This window comes from Oncorhynchus keta, chromosome 9 (genome assembly GCF_023373465.1).
Source record: "Oncorhynchus keta strain PuntledgeMale-10-30-2019 chromosome 9, Oket_V2, whole genome shotgun sequence".
NCBI classification, from domain to species: domain Eukaryota; kingdom Metazoa; phylum Chordata; class Actinopteri; order Salmoniformes; family Salmonidae; genus Oncorhynchus; species Oncorhynchus keta.
The window spans coordinates 42107941-42121028 of record NC_068429.1 but is presented as its reverse complement, the minus strand read 5'-3'; positions in this window follow the sequence as shown (position 1 = coordinate 42121028).

The window sequence follows — 13088 nt, the reverse complement described above, 5'->3', positions numbered from 1 at the left end:
TATAGTAGGCTAAAGACAAACATTGTAAATGCAATTTACAGTAAGATAACATATTTCAGTAATACATGCTGCTTAGAGTCAAATTTGTCAAAACCTCCATCAGACGAAAAAGAAGAGGACGACAAAAGTATTTCCTTTTCAACCTTGCACCTATTGTTCACAATGGGTATGATGACAGTAGAATGTGTTAGTGGATGTGTCCATACTTGCATACTTTCATGCATTTGTGCTTCCACATGTGTGTTTACATGCATGTGTATGCGCTAGTGGTCAGCTGTTTGTTAACCAACAGTGCTGTTAAGAAAAATAAGAGTTAAGAAAACATTTACAAAAAAAAAGAAAGAAAAGAGCAACAATAAAATAACAATAAGGAAACTATATACTAGTCAATGTGCGATACAGATTAATCAGGTAATTGGAGTAATATGTACATGTAGGTAGGGGTAAAGTGACTATGCATAGATAATAAACAGGAGTAGCAGCAGTGTAAGAAAAGGGGGGTTTAATGCAAATAGTCTGGTTAGCCATTTGATTAGCTGTTCAGCAGTCATGGCTTGGGTGTAAAAGAAGCCTTTTGGACCTAGACTTGGCGCTCTGGTGCCACTTGTTGTGTGGTAGCAGAGAGAACAGGCTATGACTAGGGTGGCTGGATTCTTTGGAAATGATTAGGGCCTTACTCTGACACCGCCTGGTATACAGGCCTGGTATAGTGGCAGGAAGCTTGGCCCCCGTGATGTACTGGGCAGTACGCATCAACCTCTGTAGCCCTTGCGGTTGGAGGCCCAGCAGTTGCCGTACCAGGTGGTGATGCAACCAGTTAGGATGCTTTCGATGGTGCAGCTGTAGAACCTTTTGAGGATCTAAGGGCCCATGCCAAATCTTTTCAGTCTCCTGAGGGGGAATAGGCATTGTCGTGCCCTCTTCACTACCGTGTTGGTGTGCTTTGTACCATGTTAGTTTGTTGGTGATGTGGACACCAAGGAACTTGAAGCTCTCAACCTGCTCCACTGCAGCTCAGTCTATGAGAATGGGGGTGGGCTCCGCTCTCCTTTTCCTGTAGTCCACAATCACCTTCTTTGTCTTTATCACGTTGAGGGAGAGGTTGTTGTCCTGACACCACACGGTCAGGTCTCTGACCTCCTCCCTGTAGGCTGTTTCATCGTTGTCGGTGATCAGGCCTACCACTGTTGTGTCATCTGCAAGCTTAATGATGCTGTTGGAGTCGTGATTGGCCTCACAGTCACGGGTGAACAGAAAGTACAGGAGGGGACTAAGCACGCTCCCCTGAGGGGCCCCCATGTTGAGGATCAGCATATCAGATGTGTTGTTGCCTACACTTACCACCTAGAGCAGCTGTCAAGAAGTCCAGAGGGAGGTGTTTAGTCTCAGGGTCCTTAGCTTATTGATAAGATTTGAGGGCACTATGGTTTTGAACGCTGAGCTGTAGTCAATGAACAGCCTTCTCGCGTAGGTGTTTGTTTAATCCAGATGGGAAAGGGCAGTGTGGATTGCAGTAGAGATTGCATCATCTGTGGATCTGTTGGGGCGGTATGCATTTGGAGTGGGTCTAGGGTTTCTGGGATAATGGTGTTGATGTGAGCCATGACCAGCCTTTCAAAGCACTTCATGGCTACAGATGTGAGTGCTACAGGTCGGTAGTCATTTAGGCAGGTTACCTTGGTGTTCTTGTGCACAGGGCCTATGGTGGTCTCCTCAAAACATGTAGGTATTACAGACTCGGCCAGGGGCAGATTGAAAATGTAAGTGCAGACACTTGCCAGTTGGTCAGAGCTTTCTTGGAGTACACCTCCTGGGAATCCATCTGGCCCTGCGGATTTGTGAATGTTGACAAGTACTTATTAGGGCTGCAATCCCGATAACGGGATCGATATGGCAACAGCCAGTGAAAGTGCAGGGCGCCAAATTCAAAGCAACACAAATCTCATAATTAAAATCCCTCAAGCATACAAGTAATTTACACCATTTTAAAGATACAATTATTGTTAATCCAGCCACAGTGTCTGATTTGAAAAAGGCTTTACAGCGAAAGCACCACAAACGATTGTATCAGGTCACCACCAAGCCACAGAAAAACACAGCCATTTTTCCAGCCAAAGACAGGAGTCACAAAAAGCACAAATGGAGATAAAATTAATCTCTAACCTTTGATGACCTTCAACAGATGACACTCAAAGGACTTCATGTTACACAATACATGTATGTTCTGTTTGATAAAGTTTATATACAAAAAATCTGAGTATACATTGGCGCGTTATGTTCAGTAGTTCCAAAAACATCCAGTGATTTTGCATAGCCACATCAATTTACAGAAATACTCATTATAAATGTTGATGAAAATACAAGTGTTACACATGGAATTATAGATATACTTAACCTGTTGCGGCGAGCAATCCCGTATCCGGGATCGTAATTATAGCCTCAAGCTCATTACCATAACGCAACGTTAACTATTCATGAAAATCGCAAATGAAATGAAATAAATATATTGGCTCTCAAGCTTAGCCTTTTGTTAACAACACTGTCATCTCAGATTTTCAAAATATGTTTTTCAACCATAGCAAAACAAGCATTTGTGTAAGAGTATTGATAGCTAGCATAGCATTAAGCCTAGCATTCAGCAGGCAACATTTTCACAAAAACAAGAAAAGCATTCAAATAAAATCATTTACCTTTGAAGAACTTCGGATGTTTTCAATGAGGAGACTCTCAGTTAGATAGCAAATGTTCAGTTTTTCCAAAAATATTATTTGTGTAGGAGAAATCGCTCCGACTGCAAACTCTCCTTCCAGACTTTGTTCATCACGTTTGGCTGAGAAAACCCCCCGAAAATTCAGTCATCAAACTTTTATCTCCCTCACCATCTCTACCTGTACATGCCCACGCCAAACTTTTTTCCAAATTAACTCCATAATATCGACAGAAACATGGCAAACGTTGTTTAGAATCAATCCTCAAGGTGTTTTTCACATATCTATTCGATGATAAGTCATTTGTGGCAGTTTTGTTTCTCCTCTGAATCACATGGGAAAATACATGCAGCTGGATTACGCACCAATTTCGACGGAGGACACCAGGCGGACACCTGGTAAATGTAGTCTCTTATGGTCAATCTTCCAATATGCCTACAAATACGTCACAATGCTGCAGACACCTTGGGGAAATGACAGAAAGAGTAGGCTCGTTCCTGGCGCATTCACAGCCATATAAGGAGACATTGGAACACAGCGCCTCAAAAATCTGGCTCACTTCCTGTTTGAAGTTTCATCTTGGTTACGCCTGTAGCATTAGTTCTGTGGCACTCACAGACAATATCTTTGCAGTTTTGGAAACGTCAGAGTGTTTTCTTTCCAAAGCTGTCAATTATATGCATAGTCGAGCATCTTTTCGTGACAAAATATCTTGTTTAAAATGGGAACGTTTTTTATCCATAAATTAAAAGAGCGCCCCCTATATCCAAGAAGTTAATGCAACTGCTGTGTCAGATTTCAAAAAAGCTTTCGGGGAAAAGCAAACCATGCAATAATCTGGGAACGGCGCTCAGAAAACATTTATATATATCTGCCATGTTGGATTCAACAGAAGTTAGAAATAAAATTATACATATTCACTTACCTTTGATGATCTTCATCAGAATGCACTCCCAGGAATCATAGTTCCACAATAAATGTTTGATTTGTTTGATAATGTTCATCATTTATGTCCAAATAGCTACTTTTGTTAGCGCGTTTGGTAAACAAATCAAAACTCACGAAGCGTGTTCACTAGTTGCAGATGAAATGTCAAAACGTTCCGTTACAGTCCTTTAGAAACATTTCAAACGATGTATGGAATCAATCTTTAGGATGTTTTTAACATGAATCATCAATAAGGTTTCAACCGGAGAATTCCTTTGTCTTCAGAAAAGCAAAGGAACACAGCTCCCTCTCATGTGAAATGCGAATGACCAGCCTGTGGCACTCTGCCAGACACCTGACTCATTCCCCTCTCATTCGGCTCCACCTCACAGTAGAAGCCTCAAACAAGTTTCTAAAGAAGGTTGACATCTGGTGGAAGCCTTAGGAAGTGCAACTTTACCAATATCCCACTGTGTATTCGATAGGGGCTGAGTTGAAAATTGACCAACCTCAGATTTCCCACTTCCTGTTTGGATTTTTCTTCGGTTTTTGCCTGCCATATGAGTTCTGTTATACTCACAGACATCATTCAAACAGTTTTAGAAACTTCAGAGTGTTTTCTATCCAATACTACTAATAATATGCATATATTAGCAACTGGGACTGAGGAGCAGGCAGTTTACTCTGGGCATTTCGGGGCACCTTTTCATCCAAGCTACTCAATACTGCCCCTGTAGCCATAAGAAGTTAGAAGTTCTTGCTCACATTGGCTACGGTGAGTGTGTTCCACACAGTCGTTAGGAACAGCTGGTGCTCTCATGCATGCTTCAGTGTTGCTTGCCTCGAAGTACGCAAAGAAGTAATTTAGCTCGTCTGGTAGGCTTGTGTCACTTGGCAGCTCGCGGCTTGCTTCCCTTTGTAGTAGGTAATAGTTTGCAAGCCCTGCCACATCTGAAAAGCGTCGGAGCCGGTGTAGTATGATTCAATCTTAGTCCTGTATTGATGCTTTGATGGTTTGATGGTTCGTCGGAAGGCATAGCTGGATTTCTTTTAAGCGTCCGGGTTTGAGTCCCAGTCCTTGAAAGCGGAAGTTGTACTCTTTAGGTCAGTGCGGATGTTGCCTGTAATTTACGGCTTCTGGTGTGGGTATGTACATACGGTTACTATCATCGATGCACTTATTTATGAAGCCGGTAACTGATGTGGTGTACTCCTCAATGCCATCGGATGAATCCTGGAACACATTCCAGTCTGTACTAGCATAACAGTCCTGTATCTTAGCATCCGCGTCATCTGACCTCTTCCATATTGAGCGAGTCACTGGTATTTCCTGCTTAAGTTGTTGCGTGTAAGCAGGAATCAGGAGGATAGAATATGGTCAGATTTGCCAAATGGAGGGTGAGGGAGAGCTTGGTATGTGTCTCTGTGTGTGGAGTAAAGCTGGTCTAGAGTTTTTCCCCTCTGGTTGCACATGTAATATGCTGGTAGAAATTAGGTCAAACGGATTTAAGTTTCCCTGCATTAAAGTCCCCGGGCCACTAGGAATGCCGCCTCTGGATGATACTTTTCTTGTTTGCTTATGGCCTTATACAGCTCGTTGAGTGCAGTCTTTGTGCCAGCATCGGTTTGTGGTGCTTAATAGAAAGCTATTAAAAATATAAATGAAAACTTTTGGTAAATAGTGTGGTCTACAGCTTATCATGAGATACTCTAACTCAGGCGAGAAAAACCTTGAGACTTCCTTTATATTAGATTTCGCACACCAGCTGTTATTGACAAATAGACACAGACCGCCACCCCTTGTCTTACCAGAGGCAGCTGTTCTGTCTTGCCAACGCACATAAAACCCAGCCAACTGTATATTATCCATGTCGTCGTTCGGCCACGACTCAGTGAAACATAAGATATTACAGTTTTTAATGTCCCGTTGGTAGAATTGTCTCGAACAGAGGTCATCCAGTCTATTCTCCAATGATTGTATGTTGGCCAATAAGGCGGATGGTAGAGGCGAGCTACCCACTCAGCGACAAATTCTCACAGGGCACCCGGCCTGCGTCCCCTGCATCAGCATCTTTTCTTCCTGCAAATGATGGGGATTTGGACTCAGGTATCTGCAGTAAATCCTTCGCATCCGACTGATTAAAGAAAAAGTCTTTGCCCAGTTTGAGGTCAGTAATCGCTGTTCTGATATCCAGAAGCTATTTCAGTCACAAGAGACGGTGGCAGAAACATTATGTACAAAATAATTTACAAACAACGTGGAAAAACACACAAAATTAGTTAGGAGCCCGTTAAAAGGCAGCCTTCTCCTCCAGCTCCATTTTGGCTCCCTACTAACTTGAGACATCAGTGGCATTGACTCTAAAATTGCACATTTGGCCAGTGGCCTGCTTATGGAACATTTTTGTGGAAAAAAAATTTAACTCATGAAACCAACACTTTACATGTTGCTTTTATAATTTTGTTTTGTGTGTTTCTCTTTCATCTCTGCTTCTTTCTTGGAGCAGAGACGGATAAGTACCAGGGATAAAATGCAATAACTCAAAAGAAACGGGAATGATTTTCAGTGCAAAATGTCATCAGTTTGATCATCTGTAAGTAAATAGAAAGCTGTGAAAACGACCCAATGTGATTCTGATAAGATTTCTTTTGGGCTTGGATGCATATTTTATGTTATGAAATAGCCTACTTTCAGCATTTATGATACTAATTAAGATAGTACCTCAAGCTACAGATGGTATCTAACTGTGTATTAGCATTGCCATGTGTGCTCCCTCCCTGGCCTCTAGGTCACCAGGCTGCTCGTTATGGCGCATACCTGTCACCATCGTTACGCGCACCTGCGCGTCATCAGACTCACCTGGACTCCATCACCTCCCTGATTATCTTCCCAATATATGTCACTTCCTTTGGTACCTTCCCCAGGCATTATTGTTTCTGTTCCAGTGTATTATATGTGCGTTGTTTGTGTTGCGTTGTTTTGTATTTAGTTGTGTTTACTTATTATAACAGTCACTCCCTGAACTTGCTTCCCGACTCTTGGCACACTCGTTACAAGCATTATTTCAAGACGCTGAAGAAAATAAACCATGTTTCTCCACTCCTGTTCCTAAATAGTTGAAAGTTGCTAATTAGCTAAACTGCTAAAGTTGTCCATGACGAAATTTGAACTCACAACCAAATATTTTCCAAACATTACTTTTCTGGACCTCCCTTCTCTTTATTTTCAACTCTCCCCTTCGCAGTTTTTATCTCATTGAATTGAACTCCGTCATTGTCCTTCTTGCCTCCTTGGATCTATGTTCACTTTTTTTGCACGTTCCCAAAAGCATTTGGCGATTGGCGTGTAGGCTTTTAGGCACTCATACAGTTAGGCCCTACATTTTAGGCCTACCTGCTGATGCTAGATAGCCTCAAATAATGAATGAAAAAACTCAATGTAGCCTATAGGTATAAATTCCACAATAATTATATAATTATGATAGGCTACATTTATGGATTTTTAAGGTATTATTTCTTTATTCAACCCGCCACTAGTGATCCGCTGGTTGACTCATAACCCGCGGTCTCTGCGGATATATAACCTCTGTGACTGCGGGTTATGAGTCAACATGTGATGCGCATGTCCAGATTAGCCTCAGGGGACAGAGCTGTGCAGAGCAGGGGAGACAATAAGACAGAGAAAAGCCTTCCTTCCTGGCTAGGTTTCCTGTGTAGTTCTGCTGACAGAGGGTGTTATTTAGGAGGAGAAAGGGAGAAGAGCCTCTCTGAACCAGATCATTGACAAGCCAAGGAAGAACATATTTTCCTTTTTTCCTGTCACCTCTGGAATGCATAGCCAGTCGTTGCATCCCAAATGGCACCCTATTCCCTATAGTGCACTACTTTGGGCCAGAATCCTATTGGCCCGGGTCAAAAGTGTTCTGGTCAAGATTTGTGCACTATAAAGGGAATATGGTGCCATTTTGGACGCAGCCAATCAGGCTCAGTGAAGTGGATCAGCCCGTTTCTGCTATGTTAACCCATCACATATGATACAGGGGTACTGCATTAAATGATGTGCAGCTTATAAAGGCTTCGTAAACACTATTTAAATGTGTCACAAATCATAAAGGGTTCATAAATGTAGCATAACTGTGTGACATAACCACTAATGTCAAATGTGATAAACTTATGCTTTATAAAGCGTGGCATAAGCACCACCTATTAAAGGCTTTATAAATCATATTAAATGGAGGGTTCAAAAAGCATTTACAACCTTGTCCTGAATCTTGGTAGAGCATTGCAATGCCAGGATAGTGGGTTCGATTCCCGGGACCACCAATACGCAAACATTTATGCACACATGGCTTTAAGTTGCTTTGGATAAGTGTATGCAAAATTGTATATATGATATTACTCTAAAACTTTTCTAGGATGGCCTGACCTCTTTCCCTGTTGGTTGCATAGCCTATATTAAACCTGACCTCAACAAAATACATTTGTAGGGCCTTTTAAAATCTGTTTATATTTTTGGCCCAATTTAGTTTTTTGCCCAAATTCAGTTGTTTTCTCGATTTAGTTTTTCCAGGTTTCGCTTCCCCACCAGGCTTTTCTGTTTTTCCTACTTTTTAATAGAAAAACAAAATAATTTGATTTTTGTGTTCACAAAAATACTTTAACCACATCAGGGGATGACATTTAATGTCTGGGAAAAATCGAAGAAACTTTTATTTGTGAGTGTAGTTGCCCTTTAATTTAGTGTGCATGCCCTGCACTGTTGTTTGGTTGGTGGTGTTTCTGTAAGCACAGTAAAGTGCGCATGTGATGAGTTCGCAAAATCAAAAGGCCACTTTTTTTAATTGTAATATTAATTTGTTTGTAGTAGTTAAGTGTTGAGTTAGATTACATAATTACCCCAATTTTTATTTCAAATAATTTTAGTGAGTTCTCAGCATTTACTAGCTCGCGGGCTCCGCTAAATATAAATCTCCCTGGATACAGCCCCTTCTAATAGTCATGTCATGAGATTTGTAAATGAAAGAGGAATTTTATCATTTGAGTTTCCCATCTCCCCATTTAGAGTATTTCTGGCACAGCACAGAAATGATCTTATCCAGATGGTGTGACAAAGGAATTTCCTAACAGACCTGCTAACTTTCTTTGTTGTTACTTTTAAGGTTGGAATCAACATGCAGAACCTCCATGAGGAAGAGAGGCAAGAACGATTCATCTGCCAGCTCAGGGACAAGCTACACTATTAACAGCCCTGCGTAATGTTCAATGTAACTGCATTGATGTACTTAAAAAAAAATATATTGTATTTGTAATGTTAAAAAAATGAGAAAAAAATGGAAATGTACAGTACCAGTCAAAAGTTTGGACACACCTACTCATTCAAGGGTTTTTCTTTATTTTGACTATTGTAACGGTTTTCTTTAGGTGAAGTAGAGGCGGACCAAAATACAGCGTGGTTGTTATTCATTGTACTTTAATAAAGAAACTGTACACGAATAAACTAACAAAACAACAAACGTGCGAAAACCTAAAACAGTCCTATCTGGTGCAAAACACAGAGACAGGAACAATCACCCACAAACACACAGTGAAACCCAGGCTACCTAAATATGGTTCCCAATCAGAAACAATGACTAACACCTGCCTCTGATTGAGAACCATATCAGGCCAGACATAGAAATAGACAAACAAGACATCATAGTTTGCCCACTCAGATCACACCCTGACCAACCAAAACATAGAAACATACAAAGCAAACTGTGGTCAGGGTGTGACAACTATTTTCTACATTGTAGAATAATAGTGACAACATAAACTATGAAATAACACATATGGAATCATGTAGTAACCAAACACGTCTTAAACAAATCTAAATATATTTTAGATTCTTCATAGTAGCCACCCTTTGCCTTGATTACAGCTTTGCACACTTTTTTCCGACAGTCTTGAAGGAGTTCCCACATATGCTGAGCAGTTGTTAGCTGCTTTTCCTTCGCTCCGTCGGCCATCTCATCCCAAACCATCTCAATATGGTTGAGGTTGGGTGATTGTGGAGGCCAGGTCATCAGATGCAGCCCTCCATCACTTTCCTTCTTGGTGAAATAGCCTTTACACACTTGGAGGTGTTTTGGGTCCTTGTCCTGTTGAAAAACAAATGATAGTCCCACTAAGCACAAACCAGATGGTATGGTGTATCGCTGCAGAATGCTGTGGTAGCCATACTGGTTAAGTGTGTCTTGAATTCTAAATAAATCACAGACAGTGTCACCAGCAAAGCACCCTCACACCTCCTCCTCCATGCTTCACAGTGGGAACCACACATGAAGACATCATCCTTTCACCTACTCTGCGTCTCACAAAGACATGGTGGATGGAACCAAACATCTGAAATTTGGACTCATCAGACCAAAGGACAGATTTCCACCAATCTAATGTCCATTGCTTGTGTTTCTTTGCCCAAGCAAGTCTCTTTTTATTTTTAGTAGTTCTTTAGTAGTGGTTTCTTTTCAGCAATTTGACCACAAAAGCCTGGGGCGGCAGGGTAGCCTAGTGGTTAGAGCGTTGGACTAGTCACCAAAAGGATACAAGTTCAAATCCCCAAGCTGACAAGTTTCAAATCTGTCATTCTGCTCCTGAACAGGCAGTTAACCCACTGTTCCTAGGCCATCATTGAAAATTACATTTTTTTCTTAACTGACTTGCCAAGTTAAATGAAGGTAAAAAAATGTAATTCGCAGTGTCCTCCGAACAGTTGATGTTGAGATGTGTCTGTTACTTGAACTCTGTCAAGCATTTATTTGGGCTGCAATTTCTTAGAATTATAACTTTAATTAACTTATCCTCTGCAGCAGAGGTAACTCTGGGTCTTCCTTTCCTGTGGCAGCCCTCATGAGAGCCAGTTTCATCATAGCGATTGATCGTTTTTCAAATCAAAATCAAATTTTATTCATCACATGCGCTGGATACAACAAGTACAACACCTTAAAGTGAAATGCTTAATTACGATCCCCTAACCAACAACGCAGTTAAAAAAAAAGATATGTGTAATAATAAGAAATAAAAGTAACAAGTAATTAAAAGCAGCAGTAAAATAACAATAGCGAGACTATACAGAGGGGGGTATTTGTACAGAGTCAATGTGCGGGGGTACCGGTTAGTTGAGGTAACATGTAGAGTAGGTATGGTTATTAAAGTTACTATGCATAGATGATAACAACAGAGAGTAGCAGCGGTGTAAAAGAGGAGGGGCAATGCAAATAGTCTGGCTAGCCATTTGATTAGATGTTCAGGTTTCTTATAGCTTGGGGGTAGAAGCTGTTTAGAAGCCTCTTGGACCTAGACTTGGCGCACCGGTACCGCTTTCCGTGCGGTAGCAGAGAGAACAGTCTATGACTAAGGTGTCTAGAGTCTTTGACAATTCAGGTCCTTCCTCTGACACCACCTGGTGTAGAGATCCTGGATGGCAGGAAGCTTGGCCCCAGTGAAGTACTGGGCCGTACGCACTACCCTCTCTAGTGCCTTGCGGTCGGAGGCCGAGCAGTTGCCATACCAGGCAGTGATGCAACCAGATGCTCACGATGGGGCTGCTGTAGAAACCTTTGACGATCTGATGACCCATGCCAAATCGTTTCAGTATCCTGAGGGGGAATAGGCATTGTCATGCCATCTTCACGACTGTCTTGGTGTGCTTGGACCATATTAGTTTGTTGGTGATGTGGACACCAAGGAACTTGAAGCTCTCAACTTGCTCCACTACAGCCCAGTCGATGAGAATGGGAGTGTGCTCGGTCCTCTTTTTCCTGTAGTCCACAATCACCTACTTTGTCTTGATCACGTTGAGGGAGAGGTTGTTGTCCTGGCACCACATGGCCAGGTCTCTGACCTCCTCCCTATAGGCTGTCTCATCATTGTCAGTGATCAGGCCTACCACTGTTGTGTCATCGGCAAACTTAATGATGGTGTTGGAGTTGTGCCTGGCCGTGCAGTCATGAGTGACAGGGAGTACAGAAGGGGACTGAGCACTCACCCCTGAGGGGCTCCTGTGTTGAGGATCAGCGTGGTGGATGTGTTGTTACCTACCCTTACCACCTGGGGGCGGCCCATCAGGAAGTCCAGGATCCAGTTGCAGAGGGAGGTGTTTTAGTCCCAGGGTCCTTAGCTTGTTGATGAGCTTTGAGGGAACTACGGTGTTGAATGCTGAGCTGTAGTCAATGAATAGTATTCTCACATAGGTATTCCTTTTGTCCAGGTGGGAAAGGGCAGTGTGGAGTGCATCATCTGTGAATCTGTTTGGGCGGTATGCAAATTGGAATGGGTTTTTGGGATAATGGTGTTGATGTGAGCCATGACCCGCCTTTCAAAACAACTTCATGGCTACAGACGTGAGTGCTATGGGTGGGGCGGTAGTCATTTAGGCAGGTTACCTTAATGTTCTTGGGAACAGGGACCATGGTGGTCTGCTTAAAACATGTTGGTATTACAGACTCGGACAGGGAGAGGTTGAAAATGTCAGTGAAGACACTTGCCAGTTGGTCAGCGCATGCTCGCAGTACACGTCCTGGTAATCCGTCTGACCCTGCGGCCTTATGAATGTTGACCTATTTAAAGGTCTTACTCACATCGGCTGCGGAGAGTGTGATCACACAGTTTCCAGAACAGCTGGTGCTCTCATGCATTTTTCAGTATTATTTGTCTCGAAGCGAGCATAGAAGTAGTTTAGCTCGTCTGGTAGGCTTGCGTCACTGGGCAGCTCTCTCTCCCTTTGTGGTCTGTAATGGTTTGCAAGCCCTGCCACATCCGACCCTGCCATTTAGTCCTGTATTGACGCTTTGCCTGTTTGATGGTTCGTCGGAGGGAATTGTGGGATTTCTTATAAGCTTCCGGGTTAGAGTCTTGCTCCTTGAAAGCGGCAGCTCTAGCCTTAAGCTCAGTGCGGATGTTGCATGTAATCCATAGCTTCTGGTGGGGGTATGTACGTACGGTCACCGTGGTGACGACGTCAACAATGTACTTATTGATGAAGCCAATGACTGATGTGGTGTTCTCCTCAATGCCATCGGAGGAATCCAGAGCTTTTTTCCCCTCTGGTTGCACATTTAACATGCTGATAGAAATTTGGTAAGACAGATTTAAGTTTCCCTGCATTAAAGTATTTAAAGAGCGCCATCTCTGGTTGAACGTTTTCCTGTTTGCTTATTGTGGAATACAGCTCATTCAGTGCGGTCTTAGTGCCAGTATTAGTCTGTGGTGGTATGTAGACAACTACAAAAATACAGATGAAAACTCTCTAGGTAGATAGCGTAGTCTACAGCTTATCATGAGATACTCTACCTCAGGCGAGCAAAACCTTGAGACTTCCTTAAATATCATGCACCAGCTGTTATTTACAAAAATACATAGACCACCGCCCCTTGTTTTACCAGGCGATGCTGTTCTATCCTGCCGATTCAACGTATA